Consider the following 24,982-nt stretch of genomic DNA (forward strand, 5'->3'; position numbering starts at 1 on the left):
TCACATCACAACACCACAATGAGTTGTGAAAACAAGCTGTTATTGTTAGATTAAGTTCCAGCAACTGCATGTTCTCTCCCCACGAGTGAAGAGCGTGCAGCTAAGCTCCTGTTTTATCTTTCCTTTGCCATGTGACATCAATATACTGAAGTGTATAAATAAAGATGCAAGACAAGTGTAGGTGTGTGAGTCTTGTTGGGCTCTCACCCAACTTCACTACCTATTGTTTTTCATATTTTGGGTGATAAAAAAAAATCTTCTGAATCTGTTGGAATGAACAAAATCAGAATAAATTTTTCATCCATGCTTGAATTACATGAGCTAACAGCTCCAACTTGAGTTGCTGAACAGTTCTCAGCTCCTGCTTCCTTCATAGCAGGAAATACAATATTTGTCTATGATGTGAGTCTTCAGGTGAACCATTCGTTTTCAGCCATGAGTTGTATCAAAGTACTGTTAAACACAAGATTGCTACCAAAATAATCTATATAGCAACATTAAAACATTACCTACTAAAATAAGTATCCTAACTTGTCAGAGTCTTTTTTGGACCAAACACATATATGTAAGATATGTAAGTATATCATTAGACGTGAAACGTAGCAGAGGTGCAAGTGCCTGGCTTAAAACAGGACATATTAGCTGCATTTAACCTTCAGCTACTCTTTATATAGTTAGTTTGGAGTCAGACCATGTTTCTTTCTAGCTGACCGTCCTGTTGCTCCCACTGAAATTTATACAGCCTATTTAAAATCTAAAACTTAAAATTGTTTTAGCCTACTGTTGTTGCCACTGTCCTGTTTGAAATGGAATGAGAGAAGCTGCTTATTTTGTCATATGTGCATGTGCCGATATTAAACCCAGGAACAACATTCAGGTAAAAATGAAAGAACAAATGATCTGTCAATAAATTTAATGTTGGATCAGTGTTTCAATATTTATATCTTTTATTAGATGTACATGTGGTTTGGTTATTTGCCTTTTGGTTGAAAGTACACCGAGAGAGGACTTTTTATTAGTGATCTTATTAATAATTTTTTTCATATTAATGTAATATTTTCATCTAATTGAATACAATCTATTTGTGTATGATTGTCAGTCCAAAGAGGGAGAGAGGAAAGAGGGGAACGTGAGGAGAAAGGTCAGGAAGAAACAGGGAACAGTGACCGGCACAACAGAAACTGTTAAACTGCTTGAGAGAGTTGACCACCAAAAAGTGATAGACAGATTTGCCAACCTGAAGGTGAGGCGACATAGGTTAAAATAAAATAAAAAAGTCTGCAGAGCCATATTAGTATCTGCAGTAAAGATCTTTTCATACATCGTATACATTGTACCATAGGCAAAGTTGCCTCCATTTTCATCATTTTTTTTATCAATATTTTGTACATTTGTACATTTCAAGGACTATTTTTGGAGTGTATTTTGTGTATTTTCTGTGTATTGAGTGTATTGTATTATACATACACATTGAAAGTGAATCTCTGACAAAAAATGCACTCAGTTTACTTCTTACTCACTATGAGCATCATTCATTATTCTCCCCCAGTAATTAAGGTTAGAATATGTTTTTTTTTTTTTTATTCCAATCCATTCTTCGTTTGCAGCATTTAAATAACCTTTATCCGATTTGATAGTTTTGTTACAGACTTTTAAAATAGTGTTTTGCTTTTCTTTCACAAATGTGGGATTAAATTGTGTTAAAATGTACAAAACAGTGATGTCATGTTTTGTGACGAGGACCCAGGCACAGAGAGACTTGATGAATTTAAGAATCTTATGATTTAATAAAGAAATTTGCAGACTTGCACAGAGATGGTAAAATTTTGATGACTGACAAAGACAACAGACGACAGGACAGGGAGGAACAGGGGTTTAAATGCACCAAGGAGACAGTCAGAGGGAACTTGGGACAACTGGAGACGTTTAAGGATGCAGGGACTGACAGAGACGGGGAAGAAGTCTGATCGTGACGAGTAAAGTTTATCTTGCCTGGCTGGGCAGCTCTTTGGGTGCTCAGCACCCCCAAAGCTCTGATCCTAGAATCGCCCCTGCTTTGAAGTTGTTAATAAGATAAGATAAGATAACCTTTATTAGTCCCACACGTGGGAAATTTGTTTTGTCACAGCAGGAAGTGGACAGTGCAAAAGTTATGAGGCAAAAATTAGAATACAATAAGAATACAATAAGAATAAATACAGTACACAACTGTACAGAATAGAATAAAATACTAATGTGGCGTGAATAAGGCACGGCGGGACCACGGAGCAACGTTCAGAACCAACTTTATTTTAATTCACGTCACACCACACACCCACCAACCCCTGAATCCCCGTGTTTTAACACGGCGGGCGTGATTGCGGATGCCGTGCAGGTGCGTCCGCACGGCACCGCAAACCACGCCCCACCACATACCCCTATCGCCCGATTGAGGCCGGTGAGCAATCTGGCCGAACCTACTCCCCCCCCCCCCCCCGCGAACTGGGGCGAGACTCGGCCCAAAACATCGGCGCCCCAGCCCAAGCGACGGGGAAGCGTCCATTCTGGTGGCCGTCCGCGCATCCAGCGGCAACGGCGAAGCTGGTCCGGAGGTCGGCCGCGTAGCAAGCGGACACGGCCCCACAGGCATGGCCGTGAGCTCCTGTACACAGGCGGCTGGGCAGACGTCAGGCGCGCAGAATCGACTGGTGGCAGCGAGGCTGGACTAGCCAGCCCGCCGACCCCCGGCTTAGCGGGGCTGTCCCGCTCCTCTGCCTCCAACTCCGGCTGCGCAGGCTGCTCTGGAGCAGGGACCTCCGTCTCCTCGCACGGCTGCTCCGCCACCGCCTCCGCCACTCCCGTTTGGAGCGGCTCCCCGCACTGCGCCTCCGCCTCCAGCAGGCACAGCCCCTCGTCCACCTCTGGGTGGAGCGACTCCTCTTCCTCCGGCAGGTGTAGACCCTCGCCCGCCTCGTCCTCCGCCTCCGATTGGAGCGGCTCCTCCACCGCTCCCGGCAGGAGCATCCCTTCACCCGGCTGCTCCTCCTCCTCCGGCAGGCTCGGACCCCCGCGTGACTCGTCCACCACCTCCGGCTGCCGAGGTGCCCCACACGGCTCCTCCACCGCTTCACTGTCCTCGGGACACACTTGTGGGGGTGGCGCCCAGGCCCAGAGCAGCGCCACCAGCTCCCACCAGCTCCCCAATCCTTTCCAGGTGGCGCTCGGACCGGTCCTGCAGCTCTTCCTGCTGGCGACGCACCTCCGCCGCCTGCTCCCGCTGGGCGGCCGCCATTTCGGCCACCCTCCGGGCCAGCTCCTCCATTCCCTGGCTCCGATACGGACCCGCCGTGCCGCCTCCTGGGTTTCGGCACCAATGTGGCGTGAATAAGGCACGGCGGGACCACGGAGCAACGTTCAGAACCAACTTTATTTTAATTCACGTCACACCACACACCCACCAACCCCTGAGTCCCCGTGTCGTCCCCCGATGAGAACATAAACAAGAAAGCTGCAGTTAAACTTGCATAACCTGTCAGAGCCTCAAGTTAACATTACACTTTTGTACTAATGAACTTCTAAATCTAAATTCTAAATCACTTTTATTGTCACATCACATGTGCAGGTACATTGGTACAGCACATGTGAGTGAAATTCTTGTGTGCGAGCTTCACAAGCAACAGAGTTGTGCAAAATACAATAATGTAAACAAGCAAAATACAAGAATGGCTACATCTGAAACTAATAAATATATGTACAATATATAATAGTATATGCATTTCTGGATGTGTATACTAAATATTTTTCTACGTGTGTGTGTGTACACATATTTTACAAATTAAATAGAGTAAACAATAAATAAAATATATAAAATATACAGAGTGAGACATGTGCAAAACAGTGGCATTACTGTACAGTATGGAGTGCATAATGTTAAAGTTCCAGTAGTGAAGGTGAGGTGTCTATGAAGTGTTCAGCAGTCTGATGGCCTGGTGGAAAAAGCTGTCTCTCAGTCTGCTGGTACGGGACCGGATGCTGCAGAACCTCCTTCCTGATGGAAGTAGTCTGAACAGTTTATGGCTGGGGTGACTGGAGTCCTTGATGATCCTCCCCGCTTTCCTCAGGCACCGCTTCCTGTAGATGTCTTGGAGGGAGGGAAGCTCACCTCCAATTATCCGTTCAGAGCACCGCACTACTCGCTGGAGAGCTTTGCAGTTGTAGGCGGTGCTGTTGCCATACCAGGTGGTGATGCATCCAGTGAGGATGCTCTCAATGGCACAGTGATAGAAGGTCCTGAGGATGCGGGGGCTCATGCCAAATCTTTTCAGTCTCCTGAGAAAGAAGAGGCGCTGCTGCGCCTTCTTCACTGTTTTGTTTGTGTGTACTGACCATGTAAGATCCTCAGCCAGATGTACACCAAGGAACCGGAAGCTAGGGCTGCTCGATTATGGCAAAAATGATAATCACGATTATTTTCACTGAAATTGAGATCACGATTATTTGACGATATTTATTTAACCCTTTAAGACCTACTATAGAACCAAGTCCACCAGAGCTTATATATTTTTTTTTTTTTACATGCTGTAGTGCCATTTGTGGGAGCATTTCAAGTTGCTATACATCAATACAACTGTTATAGCCCATATTTTAATAATATGTATGCATTAAGTCCATAGTAATTACATAAATTGCAAAAAAGTGCAATAAACTACAAAAAAAATTGAAAATCGTTTTTGTTTTGTTTACATATATTTCTACTTGGAGAAGTTTAAGAGGTTTATCCCTCAAAACTTTAAATACAATAAAGTTGCAAAAAATAGTTTCCCACCACAGGAAATTTATTTTGAGTGTCTTCATAGTTTTATTTTGGAGATACAGCAATTTTTATATACTGCAGGAAAAACAAAAAACAATCCTATGCTGCAAATTTGCAAAGAAAACAGCATGTGCATCATTTCACTGTGGGAAGTGTTACGAACAGCTGATAGGAACGGCAAAGCGTGTTTCTGGAATATTATGTTTTTGTTCCTGCAAGCGCTTTTTATGCAATTTTTGCAAAGCTATATGTGGAACGAAACCGTGACCGAGGACAAGCTGATGGCATCAGATGTAAGTACAACTCCTCCGGTTTCATATGCAAAACAAATTATTGCGCTAGCTTACACGGTTCAGGTTCTACAGGGATTTAAAAATAGTTACACAAAACGGAGCGTGCTGCTCTGACCGGCTTTAAAGGGTTAACAATGACTTTAAAAAAATAATATAAAATAGTGTGCAACACCAATGAAGTTTTTTTTTAAACTCTCTTTTCAACCAACGGCAGTCACTCTCCAAATAACTTCTGCTTAGCTTTCCGAGCTTCCCTCGGGTCCTCTTAATCAGCGGTCTCCAACCTTTTTTGCGCCACGGACGGTTTATGCCCGACAATATTTTCACGGACCGGCCTTTAAGGTGTCGCGGATAAATGAGGGAGGGGCTAATAATCAGCTCAGTCATTTTTAATGATCGTTGAAAGCCCAGATCGTAATCGTGATTAAAATTCGATTAATTGAGCAGCCCTACCGGAAGCTGCTCACTCTCTCCACAGCAGCGCCGTTGATGGTGATGGGGGTGTGTACTTCTCTGCACCTCCGGAAGTCCACTATCAACTCCTTTGTCTTTGCGACGTTGAGGGTGAGATGGTTGTCTTGACACCAGTGGGTCAGGGCGCTGACCTCCTCCCTGTAAGCCGTCTCATCACTGTTGGTGATAAGACCCACCACTGTAGTGTCGTCCGCAAACTTCACAATGATGTTGGAGTTGTTAGTGGCCGTGCAGTCGTAGGTGTAGAGTGAGTACAGGAGAGGGCTCAGTACACACCCCTGTGGAGCACCAGTGTTCAGTGTGACGGGGGATGAGGTGATGCTGCCCAGTCTGACCACTTGGCGTCTGTCAGACAGGAAGCTAAGGATCCAGCTGCAGAGGGAGCTGCTCAGTCCTAGATCCTGCAGTTTCCTGTCCAGCTTCGAGGGAACGATGGTATTGAATGCTGAGCTGTAATCTACAAACAGCATTCTCACATACGTGTCTCTCTTCTCCAGGTGTGACAGGGCAGTATGTAGTGTCAGGGCTATGGCATCATCAGTGGACCTGTTTTGGCGGTATGCGAACTGTAGAGGGTCCAGTGAGTCGGGTAGTGCAGAGCAGATGAAGTCCCTGACCAGCTTCTCGAAGCATTTGCTTACAATGGGGGTCAGGGCTACAGGTCGCCAGTCGTTCAATGAGGAGATGGTGGAGGATTTGGGTACAGGCACGACGGTGGCCATTTTGAAGCAGGCTGGGACTACAGACAGAGAGAGGGAAAGGTTGAAGATGTGCGTGAACACTCCAGCCAGCTGAGCCGCGCATGACTTGAGGACGCGGCCGGGAATCCCGTCCGGACCAGTAGCTTTGCGTGCGTTCACCTTCCTGAAGCACCTCCGCACATCCTCCTCAGACACAGTGTGCGCACTGACGTCATCCGCGGTGCGCACACTGTCCGAACACTGTCCGAACTTGTCTGTATCTGCAGGATCGAGACAGAGCAACTCCATGAAATGAAGATGTGAAACAATGAGTTATTTTTGTGTTACTGCAGAGATTTAAAAACGGGTAAATCAGCAAACTAAAGAGGTTTGATGAATAAACTATTTATGACACATCTTCACTATAATCAAACTATATAGCTCAACTTGGCTCAAAGGTTTAGATAAAGGCTACTGCTGTTGTGATTTGCTCATTGTGTGAAAAATCATTATTTATTATGTAACAGGCCTCTAGATGAAAATTTTGCCAAAGGATAACAGAATCTTTCTGCTGTTTCCTCTTTAGATTTGTTTACTGCTGGTTTCTGATCAATTCAAAAATAAAGTTTCTTTTCTCTTTGTGTGTTATTTTTAAGTAACAGCTCCTAGAACATAACATATGATACAAATACTATATTTTTAAAAAATTGCATAGATTTCACTTTGCTACTTATCCTTGCTGGTTACTATTGGAAAAAGCATGCAGAATGCAAAACCTAATGTAGCCGGGTGGCAAAAGCTCTCATTATGAAACCCCAGTCACCAATCAGACATAATAGACACTTATAGCAATTCACATTGTGTGTGATTTTTCAGCGTTCCCTACTGGGGTAAGTAGTTTGGGTAATAAGTCTTATTGTTCAAAGAGATAAAGCCCATGTGCTGTTATCTCCATTGCCACAGCTGAGGTTCAGAGAAGATTGAAACCTTTGTAAACTTTGTAAGAATGGAAAGATTACAATAACTGTGTCGAAGGCTGCACAGTGTCACAGGTCGGCCACAGAAGCTGTTGGCACAATTTAGATGGTTATGCTCCAACTTACTAGTAAACCAGGTACACTGCAGTCACAAAGTTCAGAAGAATCTTTAAAACACATGTATCAGACCCCCTGTGTTTGTGTAACCTTTTTTTGTTGTAAAATTCACAAGTTCCAATGTTTTGTGGCTGGAGTTCACTTATGAGCTACTGGCCAAAGCTAGTGAATGCCAGGTGCTGGATCAGTAAAGCGTGTGGTGCTGACATGACATGCTATTGAATGAAACATTCAGATTAGCTTCTGTTAGAATCTCTGAATATAATATTTTTAACTGCTTTGCCAGCACTCTACTTCCCTGTTTAAATACTTATTTAATTGATTTTATTTGAAAATAAAATATACAATATTAACATAATGTTCCCAATTGATGCATTCTACCAGAGTTAGCTTAAAGCTCATTTCTATCTGGAGTCGATAGAATTTCCTGCAAGGGAAATTCTTGTGTTACAGCAACATGATAAATCTTAAAAAATTAAAGTGGCACAGGTGCTTGTTAAGGGCCTTATACTAGATACATACACACAAACCAGTGATTAAAAAAAAATACTAATCAAAGTTAAAATTAAGTTAGTTAAAAACAGAAAAACTAAGGCTGATATTGTGTATGAGAGCAAGTTGCTATACATCGATGCAACTGTTATAGCCCAAATTTTAATAATATGTATGCATTAAGTCCATAGTAACTACATAAATTGCAAAAAAGTGCAAAAAAACTACAAAAAAATTACCCCCCCCCCCCCCTTTTATTTTACATATATATATTTCTAGTTGGAGAAATTTAAGAGGTTTATCCCTCAAAACTGTAAATACAAAAAAGTTGCACAAAATAGTTTCCAACAACAGGAAATTTATTTTGAGTGTCTTCATAGTTTTATTTTTGAAATACACTCATTTTTATATATTGCAGGAAAAACGAAAAATAAATCTTATAATCTAAGTTTACAAAAAAACAGCATGTGCATCAAAATAAACTATTTCCAGCAGAGCAATTTGAGTTCTAAGCATCCCAGAAACGATACAGAAAAGCACAATGTCAAATATAACTTTTAAAAACACCAGCATAGGCTTATAAGGCCCTGAAGGTTAAAAAACAAAAACAAAAAACAAAAAACCCTACATTTTTCACATCACTTCTTGTTTTGGGCAGGTAATGGCGGACACGAGATAGCGCTGACGTCTATTCCAACAAAGGAAGTGTTATGAACAGCTGATCGGATCGGCAAAGTGTGTTTCTGGAATATTATGTTTTTGTTGCTGCAAGCACTTTTTATGCAGTTTTTACAAAGCTGTATGTGGAAGGAAACCGTGACCTAGGACAAGCTGATGGCATCAGATGTAACTCCTCTGGTTTCATATGCAAAAAAAATTATTGCGCTAGCTTACGTGGTTGCAGAGCTACTGGGATTTAAAAATAGTTATGCAAAACGGAGCGTGCCCGCTCTGACCAGTTAGGGTTAAATGTACAAATGACTTGTTTAAAACACGTGTATGAGCTCAAACATTTGGGAAAACAAAACGTAACAAAGTTGGACATACATAATCCATGAACCCAAACAAAAATGCAGTAGATGAACTGGACACACTGGATGAACACAACAAGATCCTTGAGTGATTGTTCTGCAAGTATTTCTTTTTTTTGTACTCAAGTTTTACTCCTCATAATCACTTATTTGGTTTCATTTCTGGTTGTGCAATCGGACACAACTTAATGATACTTTTGATGAATATTTTTGTAGCCATTTAATCATGTAAACAAAATGGGAAGAGAAACTGTAGAAAACTAAAGTAAATAAGACATTTTCTATACGTTTTAATTGGGTACGCCGATAAGTTACACAAAAATACTCAAGTGTGTTGTAACAGGAAGTTATATTATACTGCAGAGAGAGCAAACAGCCTCTTATTCATGACAGTGTTATTTGGGTGATCATTGACAAGCTTTGCTGTTGAAGCAGCAACACCTGTATGAGTGCACTGTAACATTAAGCTATAGAGAACACCAGAAAGTTTTCGTTCTATCCTGTCTGCAGTAGACAAGTTGGCAAATATAACATTAGAAGATGATATCAGATAATAATCTAGAAAGACATTATTACTATCAGACTGAAGAAGTTATTTGGATGAGTGACTAAACATTTCTCCCACTGAAAAGGCTACATCAGAACGAACTGAATGATCTTGTTGGGATTTCCTTACCTGGATTGTTGAGCCTACATCAGCACATTATTATTAGTATAATTATTTTTAGAGGTGCTGTAAGGAGACTGAGTGGTGCTTAAATATCCCCCAAGAGAGTCTAAACTCGCCTATGGTTTCAGACTCAGACACGCAAGATTTAGAAATCCAGAATTCAGCAGCTACACATTGGACAAGGCCTTCGGAGAGGTTTCATTTAACACCACTCTTGATGAATTGATGCATATTGTAATTTTCTTTATTAAAAAGAACAATTTACCATAGCTTGTGCATTTAAGTGCATTTTTTGATGTCAAACTCTAGTACGAGTTGGATAATGTAAAAAGAGAAATGATAATACATGAATATGCTGTGAGTCCAAGCATTAAATGTACAAATGACTTGTTTAAAACACGTGTATAAGCTCAAACATTTGGGAAAACAAAATGTAACAAAGTTGGACATACATAATCCATGAACCCAAACAAAAATGCAGTAGATGAACTGGACACACTGGATGAACACAACACGAAGATCCTTGAGTGATTGTTCTGCAAGTATTTCTTTTTTTGTACTCAAGTTTTACTCCTCATAATCACTTTTTTGGTTTCATTTCTGGTTGTGCAATCGGACACAACTTAATGATACTTTTGATGAATATTTTTGTAGCCATTTAATCATGTAAACAAAATGGGAAGAGAAACTGTAGAAAACGAAAGTAAATAAGACATTTTCTATACATTTTAATTGGGTACGAGTTACACAAAAATACTCAAGTGTGTTGTAACAGGAAGTGATACTATACTGCAGAGAGAGCGAACACCAAGTAACAGCCTCTTATTTATGACAGTGTTATTTAGGTGATCATTGACAAGCTTCGCTGTTGAAGCAGCAACACCTGTGTGAGCACACTGTAACATTAAGCTATAGAGAACACCAGAAAGTTTCATTCTATCCTGTCTGCAGTAGACAAGTTGGCAAATATAACATTAGAAGATGATATCAGATAATAATCTAGAAAGACATTATTACTATCAGACTGAAGAAGTCATTTGGATGAGTGACTAAACATTTCTCCCACTGAACCGCTGGACTCCTGGCACCAGGGAGTCATTCACAGGGTCACATCTTGACACACACACATCCCTACACGACACACAGACAAGGTACTTTTTTCTCACATGTATACCATGTAGACGTCATATGTTAATGAACTTATGCATATTCATGTAATATTAAATCCAGTTCTTTGTATTCTTCAACAGCAAAGAAAGACACGGCTCAAAGTGGTCTAAGTCAAAAAATGATCTTTAATTTGACATATTCCGGAATATGGAGACTGAGCAGACACACAAACACGCCAGCCCAAGTCTCAAGCAAAAGCAGGAAACCTGATTATTTATATACTTCCTCTAGACGTCACACACTTTAAGTTTCGATACAAACAACTTCTTATATGTCAGTACCTTTATTTATTAATATACTGGTACAGCTGCACACGGACTTCCTGTTTTTCAGTCTGGCTGAACACTTAGTTTATGAGTCAAAAGTGGCCTTGCTTTACAAGCCTTTATTACTAAAATACATAAAACAATATAATCAGAAAATAAGCGCTAACAATATATGTTTATTCCTTAACAGTAACCACAATAAAGAGCAGTGCTACGAGGGAGCAGACGAGAGCAACTGGGGTCAAGCGAAGGAACGGCTCTCGTCACAGTCCTCTACCTCGTGCACGAGTAACACAAAGAACTTTGGTGACTTGCATCTTGCTTTTGCTGTTGTAGTAGAATTGTCTCGTTCCAGTAGTGGGTCTGTGCCAGACAGACCCATCAACGGTATATCATGTTTAGGTGGAAACTAGCGAACGAACTTCCTGCTAACTTCTAACTCCGTTAAATTTAATAAATTCTGTTTTCATGGATGCCTAAGTTAAACTTAATTGTTACACCTGGTAAAGGAGCAGTGCCGATCATTTTATTAAAAATGAAAGAATTTAGACAGTTTTTAACTCTCAGTGATGCCGCAGTGTCCGTTTGACTTTGGGACCTGAAGGGATGGATTTTTGGACCCAGATTACTCCGCAAGGCTCGTGACTACGGCAGCCGTAATGCTCCGACAATCCATCAAGAGGTACGGCTTCGTAGCTTACCAAAGTCGTACTAAAACATTTTTTGACAGATATTTGAGCATTGTGTACCACATAAAATCGGTTCGAGATCAGTAAGGATAACCAGAATTCATACATAAGGAGCACCGGATTATAAGGGAAACTGTTGATTTTTGAGAAAATTAACGGATTATAAGTGCGCCTTAAAGTGCGAAAAATGCAGTACATATGACTTGTTAAAAACACGTGTATGAACTCAAACATTTGGTAAAACAAAACGGAACGAAGTTGGACATAAATAATCCATGAACCCAAACAGAAATGCAGTAGATGAATTGGACCCACTGGTTAACACAACACGAAGATCCTTGAGTGATTGTTCTGTAAGTATTTCTTTGTTTTGTACTCAGTTATACTTAATTATACTTCCAGGACCCCCGTGTGTGGCAGCCTGTTACAGCAGCTCCGCTCATTCTGAGTTTCTTTCTTTCTCATCTTTATTTTCTCGCAATTTTTTATAATTAAAGTATTAGCAATTAGACTCTGCAATCATGTTCTACCGTCTTGTGCTAGTCTTGGTCGTTTTTGTCTGTTTTTTTCCACTTTTTTCATGTTAGGAGGGAGTGCCATCGCCCGAGAAGGAGACGTTATAGACCATCTCTCCCTTCTGTAATCATTGGAAACGTGAAATCTTTGGCCAATAAGATGGATGAGCTCACGTTGCTAACCTGGTCACAGAGGGAGTACCGGCAGGTGGCTTTGATGTCAACACCGTTGTGTTTGTTGTCTTCTGCTAGCGAAGATTTATGTAAATTTGACAAGCTGGATGCATTCTGTACAGTACAGGAGACACGGCACGAGTTTGACTGACAGCAGTGGTGGGCGGATCGATCCAAATATCGATAGTATCGATAACAAGTCGGCATCGGTATCAGATCGATACTAGCCTGGTGTGATCGATTCTTTACTTTGAGTTCTGCTCGTTTGCAATGCTGTGCTTTCGGCAAAGACGAAACAGCCAGGTCGCTGGACTCTCCGCTCCTGTTTCAGTGACGAGCAGGCACACTTTGCTCCCTCTCCCCCCCTCTTATGTTTTGGTGTTGCTCTGTCACGTGACGTGACTTTGACACTTTGGGGGTTGTTAAGTTGTTTACATATTAATTATATTTTTACCAGTTGTTTTTGTTGTTGAGAATTTTAATTGTAATTTTTGTATTAAAGTTTATCAACAGTATTTGTTTTAATTAATTTACTGGTTTGCGTGCACTTAAGATTTAAAAAAAAAGAAAAAAGATCACCATCACAGCAGACCCAATGGCATTTTCATGCTTCGCAGCATCATTTATTCTTACAATAATCGCACGGTTGCTGTAATAGTACATTCAACGGCTGCAGCTTTCCTGCTGCCAGCCATACACATCACCACCACCAAACCTGCAGCGGCATCGCAGAACACGCCCTGCCACATACCCTCATCGCCCGCTTCAGGCCGGGGAGCCATGTGTTCTTTCTGTAGATGTCTCTGTAAAACAGCTTTTATGTTACTGTCCGTGTTGTCAGGTGTCCAAGCTTCTCCCAGTGTGCTTTGCTGAGAAGATCCTCAGAGTTTACTGTAAGAACTCAGCGAGTCTGAGAGATGCTAAGTTCTGCTTTCAAAGCTGGTGTCACGAAAATGACTTTCTAACTGAGGTAACACTTTGTTCTGTTTGATGGCAGTGGGAGGCATTACCATGTTACAAGCAATGTAATGAGAAAATAAAGAAGAAAGCTGCAGTTAAACCTGCATATCCTGTCAGAGCCTCGAGTTAGCATTACACTTTTGACCTTTTGGTTGTACTAATGAACTTGTCTGTGTCCTTATATATCTACAGGATCGAGACAGAGCAACTCCATGAAATGAAGATGGGAAACACTGAGAAATTTGTTTTTTTGTGTTACTGCAGAGATTTAAAAACAGGTAAATCGATGAACTAAAGAGGTTGGTGATTATATTGTTTATATTTATTATTAGTTATTTATACTATTTATCACACATTGTCACTATAATCAAACTATATAGCTCAACTTGGCTCAAACATTTAGATAAAGGCTACTGTTGTGATTTGCTCATTGTGTGAAAAATCATTATTTATTATATAACAGTTCCAGATGAAAATTTTACCAAAGGATAACAGAATCTTTCTGCTGTTTCATCTTTATGTGTTTACTGCTGGTTTCTGATCAATTCAAAATAAAGTTTATTTTCTCTTTGTGTGTTATTTTTAAGTAACAGCTCTTAAAAGATAAGATGGAACAATGACACAAATAGTCTAACGAGCTCGAAAAGAAAAGTGTCTGGACTTCTTTAAGGTTCTTGAAGACATTTTACCTCTTATCCGAGAAGCTTCTTCAGTTCTAGTGTCAAATGATCCTCTACCTAATCACATTAGGTAAAAACTGGTGTAGGTCACAATCATTGTTCAGTGGGCGTCTGGGAAGGGATCCCATTCCAGGCGCCTTAACGCTCACTCACATCGTGGGCCATCTGACCTCAGGAAATCACATGATAGGGTTGGGCTGGGTTTCACAATGAGCTCAACTGAAACCTTGGCTGATTGTGACCTACACCTATTTTCACACCTTGGCTCATGTGATTGGGTAGAGGATCATTAGGAGGTCCATTGTCCCTCTTGTTTTACCAATTGTTTGAGCTCATACACGTGTTTTAAACTGACTTGTTTAAAACACGTGTATGAGCTCAAACAATGTGTACACTTGTCTGTGAAGGTTCTCAGTCATCCAGGTCATCGTAGTCAAAGGAGCTTGCAAAGAAAAGCGTCTGGACTTCTTTAAGTTACTTGAAGACGTTTCACCTCTCATCCGAGAAGCTTCTTCAGTTCTAAGGTCAAATGGTGGAGAGTCCCAGATATAAACCTAGTGGGAGTAACCCCCCTCAGAGGGACAAAAGGACCCCCTGATGATCCTCTAATCGCCTGAGCCAAGGTGTGAAACTGGGTGTGGGTCCCAATCAGCCAGAGTTTCGGGTGAGTTCATTGTGAAACCTGGCCCCACCTTATCATGCGAATTCCTGAGATCAGATGGCCCAGGATGTGAGTGGGCCAAGACTGGCAATAGGGACATGGAATGTCACCTCTCTGGTAGGGAAGGAGCCTGACTTAGTGTGTGACGTTGAGAGGTACCGGCTAGATATAGTCAGGCTCACCTCTACGCATGGCTTGGGCTCTGGAGCCAGTCTCCTGGAGAGGGGCTGGACTCTGTCTCAGTCTGGAGTTGCCCCTGGTGAGAGGCGGCAGGCTGGGGTGGGTATTCTAACATCCCCTCGGCTTGCTGCCGGTACGTTGGGGTTTCTCCTGGTGGATGAGAGGGTTTGTTCCCTGCGCCTTAGGGTCGGGGAACGGGTCCTGACTGTCATCTGCGCTTATGCGCCGAGTGGCAGTTTGGAGTACCCAGCCTTCTTAGAGCGGTGCTTTGTTATTGGACTTCTGTGCTAATCACAGTTTGGCCATAACGAACACCCTGTTCGAACATAAGAGTGTCCATAAGTGCACGTGGCACCAGGACGCTGGACAGACCTGGTGCACCTAAACGTGTAGTGAGGGTGTGCTGGGAACGTCTAGCAGAGGCCCCAGTCCGCGAGATCTTCAATGCACACCTCCGGCAGAGCTTCAACAGCATTCCGAGGGAGACTGGGGACATTGAGTCCGAATGGACCATGTTCAGCGTCTCCATTGCCGAAGCTGCTGCATTGAGATGCGGCCGCAAGGTGGTTGGTGCCTGCCGTGGTGGTAATCCCCGAACCAAATGGTGGACACCAGAGGTGAAGGGAGCCACCAGGCTGAAGAAGGAGTCCTATCGGGCTTGGTTAGCCTGTGGGACTCCGGAGGCAGCCGACAGGTATTGACAGGCCAAGCGGAATGCGGCTCGGTCAGTGGCTGAAGCAAAAACTCGGGTGTGGGAGGAGTTCGGAGAGGCCATGGAAAAAGACTTTTGGACTGCCTCGAAGAGATTCTGGCAAACCGTCAGGCGTCTCAGGAGGGGAAAGCGGTGCTCTACCTGCACTGTGTATAGTGCTGGCGGAGCGCTGCTGACGTCGACTGAGAAAATTGTCAGGCGGTGGAAGGAATACTTTGAGGACCTCCTTAATCCCACTGACACGTCTTCCGAGGAGGAAGCAGAGTCTGGGGAGGAGGAATGACCCGCCAATTTCCGGGGGCGAGGTCACTGAGGCAGTTAAACAACTCCTTGGTGGCAGAGCCCCTGGTGTTGATGAGGTCCACCCCGAGTTCCTGAAGGCTCTGGACGTTGTAGGGCTGTCCTGGTTGACACGCCTCTGCAATGTTGCATGGAGATCAGGGGCAGTACCCGTGGACTCGCAGACCAGGGTGGTGGTCCCCATCTTTAAGAAAGGGGACCGGAGGGTGTGTTCCAACTACAGGGGGATCACACTCCTCAGCCTCCCTGGGAAAGTCTATGCCAGGGTGCTGGAAAGGAGAGTTCGTCCGCTAGTCAAACCTCGGATACAGGAGGAACAATGCGGTTTTCGTCCTGGTCGCGGAACACTGGACCAGCTCTTTATCCTCTCGAGGATACTTGAGAGTGCATGGGAGTTTGCCCAACATGTGTTTTGTGTACTTGGAGAAGGCATTCGACCGTGTCCCTCGGGGTGTCCTGTGGGAGGTGTTGCGGGAGTATGGGGTGTCTGGCCCATTGCTACGGGCCATTCGATCCCTATACAACCGTTGCAAGAGCTTGGTTCACATTGCCGGCAATAAGTCGGACTCGTTCCCGGTGGGTGATGGGCTCCACCAGGGCTGCCCTTTGTCTCCGGTTCTGTTCATAATTTTTATGGACAGGATTTCTAGGCGCAGCCAAGTGGTGGAGGGCTTTCGCTTTGGTGGCCTCAGAATCTCATCTCTGATTTTTGCGGATGATGTGGTTCTGTTGGCTTCATCGGGTGAGGGCCTCCAGCTCGCACTGGAACGGTTCGCAGCCGAGTGTGAAGCAGCGGGAATGAGGATCAGCACCTCCAAATCTGAGGCCATGGTTCTCAGCCGGAAAAGGGTGGAGTGCCCACTCCGGGTCGGGGATGAGTTCCTGCCCCAAGTGGAGGAGTTCAAGTATCTCGGGGTCTTGTTCGTGAGTGATGGGAGAAGGGAGCCGGAGATCGACAGACGGATTGGGGCTGCAGCTGCAGTAATGCAGACACTGCACTGGTCCGTTGTGGTGAAGAGGGAGTTCAGTGTAAAAGCGAAGCTCTCAATTTACCGGTCGATCTACGTCCCTACCCTCACCTATGGCCACGAGCTGTGGGTAGTGACCAAAAGAACGAGATCGCGGACACAAGCGGCAGAAATGAGCTTCCTCCGAAGGGTGGCTGGCCTCTCCCTTAGAGATAGGGTGAGAAGTTTGGCCATCCGGGAGGGGCTCAGAGTAGAGCCGCTGCTGCTACACATTGAAAGGAGCCAGCTGAGGTGGTTCGGGCATCTGACAAGGATGCCCCCTGGGCGCCTCCTGGATGAGGTGTTCCAGGCATGTCCCACTGGGAGGAGGCCCCGGGGCAGACCCAAGACACGCTGGAGAGATTATATCTCTCGGCTGGCCTGGGAACGCCTTGGTGTTCCCCCGGATAAGCTGGAGGAGGTGACTGGGGAGAGGGAGGTCTGGGCCTCTTTGCTTAGGCTGCTGCACCCGTGACCCGGCCTCGGATAAAGCGGATGAAGATGGATGGATGGATGGATGGATTCAACAGTTTAGTAAACTTAATAACTTACCTAGAATTAAATTGAATGAAATTTAAGATTCCCTTGTTACTCCCTGTGGCACTTATAGTGTTTTCAGTTATTATTTTTAATAAATGTGTCCAAATCAAAGATGAGTTACTCACAGTAAGCAGTACAAAGGCCTCTAACGTTGTGTTGTTTCCGGGCGCTTGTGAAGTGCAGTTAGCTTCTTTAACCTGTAGATGTGAATCAGGTCAGTGCCTGATGCTGTGCAGTTCTTCATAGTGGAGACTTTCTTGCATGTCTCCCACTGTGATGGTTACTGGATCTTGTTCAGTGAGGTTGCTATGCTCTGCTTTTAGATCCACTAGCCACTGAATATTGTTGTTGTGTTTCCTCCATTTCCCACATGCTCTTCCAGAATTGCGAGCCTTGGTGGAGTTGTTCTCATATTGTTCCCCTGCCAATGAGTGTACACTGTGGATCATTAAATGGAAAACACCTGATTTAAACAGTTCTGTTTAGTTTTCCGGAAAGTTCATGCTAATGCAGCAAGTTGAAGATTTTAGCTAGCCTTACTGTGAAACAAACGCCTGTTTCATTTGGATTTAGCAGCTAAAGCTCCTGGGCAATCTCAGTCCACGAGGGCCGGTGTCCCTGCAGGTTTTAGATGTGTCCTCGAACCAACACAGCTGATTTAAATGGCTAAATTAGCTCCTCAACATGTCCTGAAGTTCTCCAGAGGCCTGGTAACAAACTAATCATGTGATTCAGGTGTGTTGAAACAAGGTGAGATCTAAAACCTGCAGGGACACCGGCCCTCGTGGACTGAGATCAGTGAAGTCACTGAGGGGTTATGTATTTCACTGCGACCTGCTTCTGCCATCCTGACCATTGTAGAGGAAATTTTAAAAAAATACACGAGTTGGGTCAGTCATACTCTGAATAAGCTCACTACACTTCTTAAAACTGAAACAACATTATCTGATGAGGGTATTGCCAAGCTTTGTGAGGCGGTCAAGGGATCCAGGCTGTTTTCTGTATGTCATAAAGGGCCACTGAGGACAACATACTCCAGAACACAGACCTTCATACACATGTTGAAGTATGTGGAGTCCAAGAAATTTTTTTTAGGATAAAGTAAGAATAGAACAGATCATTTTGCATACTATGTACCTCTAAGAGAGACTCTGAAATATTTGTGGCAGAGATGTGTAACAGGTGAGCTATCAGCTGAGTCTTCATCAGATGTACAGTGTGACATTAGTGATGGTCAGATATTCAAAAGTTGTAATTTTTTTTTTTTTTTTACCAAAATCCATTATGTTTCAAATTACTGCTATACCAAGATGCCTTTGAAGTTGTTAATCCTGTAGGTAATGGAAATAAATAGATAAAACTATAGTTAAAGGAACCTTGTTTTGCATGCTGGAGATAATTCGGGCTCACATTGCACTGGTGGCTTCTCCTTTAGTCATACACATCATTTCTGTAGATACTGTTTAATGACACAATCTGTTTTTCAGGGTGGTGATCCAAATCAGTGTGGAGCAGAATGCACCATAGAGATGTACAACTCTCCGGTTGAACACCTCAAGACTTAAGGTACACCAGAAGGAGTAAAGTTTGAGTCAGTTTTCAACTGTTTAAAATATTTTCACATTTGTCAGCCTGGTTTGCCATTTTGATTAGGGCACAAGATTTTTATGGCATGTCATATGATGTTGTGCTGTTTCTTAAATTTTTTGGTGAAAAAAAATAATGGTTTTTGGAGTTATGTAATAACGACAGGAGAGGTCTCAGTGTCTCACTCCAACTTCATTAACTGACTCAAAATTTGTCTGAACACAAACTGCACTTGTTGGTCCACTGTGATGTATGTGGCTGAAAAAAACAAATTGCTGTTATTTTTAGGTTGTACAGTCCTGATCAAAAGTTTTAGACCATTTGAAAAATGGCAAAAAATCATATTTTGCATGGTTGGATCTTAACAAGGTTCCAAGTAGAGCTTCAACATGCAACAAGAAGAAATAGGAGTGAGGTAAAACATTTTTTGAGCACGCAATTTATTAAAAACAATGCTTAAACTGAAAAAGGCTGTTTTACAGCTGATCAAAAGTTTAGGACCACACATCCAAAAAACATGGGTATACCCCCAAAACAGAAAGTTCCAAACTTGAACTCAGTAATTAATTGGTCCGCTGTTCTTGTTGATCACTTCATGCAAGCGTTTCCATGAGGCGAGTGGGAACATTTCTCCAAGTGGTGAAGACGGCCACACAAAGGGCGTCTACTGTCTGGAACTGTTGTCCATTCTCAGTTGGATTTAGATCAGGGAAAAACACAGGATGGTCCAAAAGAGTGATGTTATTCTCCTGGAAGAAGTCCCTTGTCCTACGGGCATTGTGAATTGTAGCGTTGTCCTGTTGAAAGAGCTCCTTCAGTGACAGACTGCTGCATCCTAGATGCATGAAGGAGCGTTTCCGCAGGTCCTTCCTCCCTGCAGCTGTCAGACTGTACAATCAAAACTGCTCCCAACAAACATAGATGTTTACATCTGCGCTGTAACTGCAATAATTTAATCAACCGATTCGCACTACAACCTGGTTTGCCTCTTATCTGTAGGTATTTGTATTTAATTTAATAACTGTACAGTACTCTGTTTATAGTAACCATTGTCCTTAATGTAAATATGTAAGAAAAATTGTGTATGTTTCTGTTCTGTGTCCTGTGTACTGTTTGTTGTATATGTGTCTTTCTGGCTGCTGTTACAACCAAATTTCCCCTTGTGGGACAATTAAAGGATTATTCTATTCTATTCTGAAAAACCCAGTCGTTACCACACAAATGAGGGCCTTCAGTCATGAGGGATGCTCTCTGCAACATCTGGACATAGCCAGCAGCTTCATTGTTCCACTGAAGGAAAAAGCATCTCCCCAATCATTGTGGCGCCCCCTCGTCTGCAGGGCGAAGAAAACATCTCAGGTGGGACCTGTTTGTCATGTCAGTAAGGTTGGAAACCATCAGGACCATCAAGGTTGCATTTTTTTACAGGAGAAAAAAAAAGGTTATATTTTTTTCTCATCAGAGAATTGGTTTTTGAAGCCCTTCAGTCTCAGATGCCGTGTGATGCTTATGGGGTGCAGTTGGCACCACTAATGGCCTTAATTCAGGTTGAAGATTTTTTAGGTCTTCCACTTCACGTTTTTGTTCCATAACCCCCAGGATTATTTAAGAAATGACCGTCTTAACTGCATCCCACCTCAGCAGCGATGGCGCGCTGTGAGCGACCCTGCTTATGCAGTTCAACGAGCCGACCATGTTCAAAAAGAAATGTTTTTTTGCTTTTGCCATCAGAACATCCTGACAGTCTGACTACCTGACAGAAAATGACAATGAATCCACAGTTTTGCACAGATTTGGCCTTTTAAAGGCATGTGGTCCTAAATATTTGATCAGCTGTAAAACAGCCTGTCCCAGTTTAAGTTTGTGAAATGTAAGTTAAATGTTTTGTCTCATTCCCATTTCTGCTTGTTGCATGTTGTTGGAACCTTGTTAAGATCCAACCATGCAAAAGATGATTTTTTGCCATTTTTCAAGTGGTCTTAAACTTTTGATTAGGACTGTATTTAATAATCGATTAGTTTCTTCTGAATGGATTAAGAATGCTTTTTTTTCCCGCATTGCAATGCATCACAATTGTAAATCATTATACGACTAATTGTGTCAGCTCTATTACATGTAAGATTGTATATTTGCTTTTGAAATGGGCAGTTTGCTTTGTGCTTTGTATTTGCTTTCAGACTGCAAGGAAAGAACGCTAATCTACACCAAGCATCTGAAGAACAACATGCAAGTCCTCCAGCACATTGAATCCAAAACCAGTTCCAGTTCCTCAGACACCATCAGAGACTGTTTTGAAAGCCCTCTAAAAAGAAACTTTGTCAACCACTGCAAGTATTAAGTGTTTTAAATTTTGTTTGACTGTTTATTATGTACTCATTTATTTTTGGTTGTATTAAGTTTGATATTAATTAGATCAGTGCCTTTTTAGTCAGTAATTTTATAATTAAATATTAACTGTTTAGTGCAGCACGGTGGCATGGTGGTTAGCACTGTTGCAGCACAGCAAGAAGGTCCTGAGTTCAATTCCACCATCAGGCCGGGGTCTTTCTGTGTGGAGTTTGCATGTTCTCCTCGTGTTTGCATGGGTTCCCTCCGGGTACTCCGGCTTCCTCCCACCGTCCAAAGACATGCAGTTTGTGGGGATAGGTTAATTGGATAATCCAAATTGCCCATAGGTGTAAATGTGAGTGCGAATGGTTGTGTGTTAGCCCTGTGACAGACTGGCGACTTGTCCAGGGTGCACCCCGCCTCTCACCTTATGAAAGCTGGGATAGACCCCAGTGCCGCAACCCTGAAAAGGATAAGCGGTAGCAAATGGATGGATGGATGGATGGATGGATCCCTATTCTGTTTATTACCTCATTTGTTGGACCTTAATTTTTTTAGACGACATTCTGGCTGCAACAGCTGCCAATAATTTTGTGTAAATATGAACTTTTGAATAAAAAGGTACGTTTTGTATTATACAGCCCTTCTGTGCTTTGTCAATAGGAGACGGTAAACAAGCTTATTAAAATGTATTTTAACTGGTTTACTTTATATTAGTTTTTTATTTCTGTGTAATAATTGTACAAAAACCAAAGTTCACTGTGAATTTTACATTTATCAACAAGTATACCGTTATGTATTCTGCATTATCACAATATTTTCTACGGTGAAATTCTGGCAACCACAGTTGCCAGTAATTTACAGTAATATTCAACTTTTTAGGTATGATACTGTATTATTTTATACAGTTTCACTATATTTAACAAAGTAAGACTGTAATCAGGTTAACGGAATGTCTGTTGTTTTCACATGAATTTATGTTTAAATTCAGTCATTTAATGTAAAAAAAAATAATTATTATTTAATGTGAAATTTGAGGTTACCAAAATAGGATACCGTTTTGTGTTCTACATTTACAATTTATTTTCCACGGTGAAATTCTGGCAACCACAGCAGCCAGTAATTCACTGTAAATTCTACAATATTTTCTTACAGTGTACTATAAAGAGAAACTTCACAATTATAATTTACAACTGAGGAGTGCAAGGAGGTCCTACTTCTCTGACATCATCACTAAAAACAGCCATAATGCTCGGGTCTTATTTTCTACAGTTGACAGGCTAACAAACCCCCCTGTGTCAGTGGCAGCTGAACTTCATTCGACCATGGCCTGCAATGACTTTGCCAAATTCTTCACAGAAAAAATCCAAAAAATTAGACAAGCAATTGGTACATCAACAGCAGATCCAGGATATGTACTGTGTCCACCAAAAAACCGTTTAAACACCATGAAACAGTTTCACCCTATTAACAGCAAATACCTGGAGGACATCTTAGGTCAACTGAACTCCTCCTCCTGCTGTTTAGATGTCCTGCCAACAAGTTTTTTCAAAAAGGTCTCAAAGACTTTAGAGTCAGACCTGTTACAGATCATCAACTTTTCTTTAATGTCAGGTGTGTTTCCAGAATCACTAAAAACTGCTGTAATAAAACCTATACTGAAAAAGGACAATCTTGACAAGACACAGATGAACAACTACAGGCCGATCTCAAATCTCCCATTTTTAAGTAAGATCATTGAAAAAGCAGTTTCTCAACAGCTCAGTTACTTCTTAAAACAGAATAATTGCTACGATGCCTTCCAGTCAGGTTTTAGACAGAACCACAGCACTGAAACCGCTCTGACCAAAGTGTTTAATGACATATGTCTGAATACAGACAGTGGAAAAATGTCAGTCTTAGTTTTACTGGATCTCAGTGCAGCATTTGATACAGTTGACCACAACATATTACTCAAACGACTGGAGAACTGGACAGGTCTTTCAGGAACTGTACTAAACTGGTTCAAAACATACTTAGAAAACAGGAAATATTTTGTATCAATAGGTAACTTCACATCTGAGCAGACAAGTATCACATGTGGAGTTCCCCAAGGTTCCATCTTGGGACCCCTTCTGTTTAACATTTACATGCTCCCACTGGCACAGATTATAAAGAACAACAAAATAAACTATCATAGCTATGCAGATGACACACAAATATATATCACAATGTCACCAGGAGACCGAGGCCCTGTACAGGCTCTTGGTAAATGCATTGAGGAAATCAATGACTGGTTGTGCCACAATTTTCTCCAGCTAAACAAAAACAAAACTGAGGTAATAGTCTTTGGCGCCAAAGAAAAACGATTACAGGTCACCAGAGAACTTCAATCTATACACCTAAAAACCACAAACCAGGCGAGAAATTTGGGTGTAGTGATGGATGCAGACCTAAACTTAGAAAAACACATTAAGACAATAACAAAGTCAGCTTACTATCACCTCAAGAATATTTCAAGGATAAAAGATCTGATGTCTCAACAGGACCTGGAAAAACTAGTCCATGGACACATCTTTAGTAGGCTTGATTACTGTAACAACATCTTTACAGGTCTACCTAAAAAATCAGTCAGATAACTACAGCTCATTCAGAACTCTGCTGCTCGAGTCCTCACTAAGATCAAAAAAGTGGACCACATCAGTCCAGCTCTGAGGTCTTTACACTGGCTGCCTGTCCGTCAGAGGATAGACTTTAAAGTTCTGATGCTGGTCTATAAAGCTCTGAATGGTTTAGGACCAAAATACATCAATGACCTCCTGACCCAGTATGAACCTTCCAGATCCCTCAGGTCATCTGGATCCGGTCTTTTATCAGTTCCCAGAGTCAGAACCAGAAACGGAGAAGTTGCATTCAGCTTTTATGCTCCTTATATCTGGAACAAACTCCCAGAAAGCCTCAGATCAGCTGAAACACTCAGTTTATTTAAATCCAGGTTGAAGACTCACCTGTTCTCAGCTGCATTTGAATAAAGCACCAAATCCACACTTTTAAGCTTAAATTTTAAAACTTACATTTTTATCTACTGTTCTGATTTTATCTGTTTTGATTTTATATACTGTTTTGTTTGTTTTTTTTTGTTAATTAGTTTGTTTGTTTGCTTGTTTTAATCAATTTTAAATCCATCCATTTTTCCATCCATTCGCTACCGCTTATCCTTTTCAGGGTCACGGGGGGTGCTGGAGCCTATCCCAGCTGTCATAGGGCGAGAGGCGGGGTACACCCTGGACAGGTCGCCAGTCTGTCGCAGGGCTAACACACAAGGACAGACAACCATTCATACTCACATTCACTCGCACATTCACACCTAGTGGCAATTTGGATTATCCAATTAACCTATCCCCACAAACTGCATGTCTTTGGACGGTGGGAGGAAGCCGGAGTACCCGGACGGAACCCACGCAGACACGGGGAGAACATGCAAACTCCACACAGAAAGACCCCGGCCTGATGGTGGAATTGAACTCAGGACCTTCTTGCTGTGCGGCAACAGTGCTAACCACCATGCCACCGTGCTGCCCCTCCAATTTTAAATCATGCTTTTTATTTGTTTTTGTTTCTAATGTCTCTGTAAAGCACTTTGAATCACCTTGTCGTTGAATTGTGCTATACAAATAAACTTGCCTTGCCTTGCCTTGCCTTACAAAA

This window comes from Maylandia zebra, linkage group LG20 (genome assembly GCF_041146795.1).
Source record: "Maylandia zebra isolate NMK-2024a linkage group LG20, Mzebra_GT3a, whole genome shotgun sequence".
Lineage (NCBI taxonomy): Eukaryota > Metazoa > Chordata > Actinopteri > Cichliformes > Cichlidae > Maylandia > Maylandia zebra.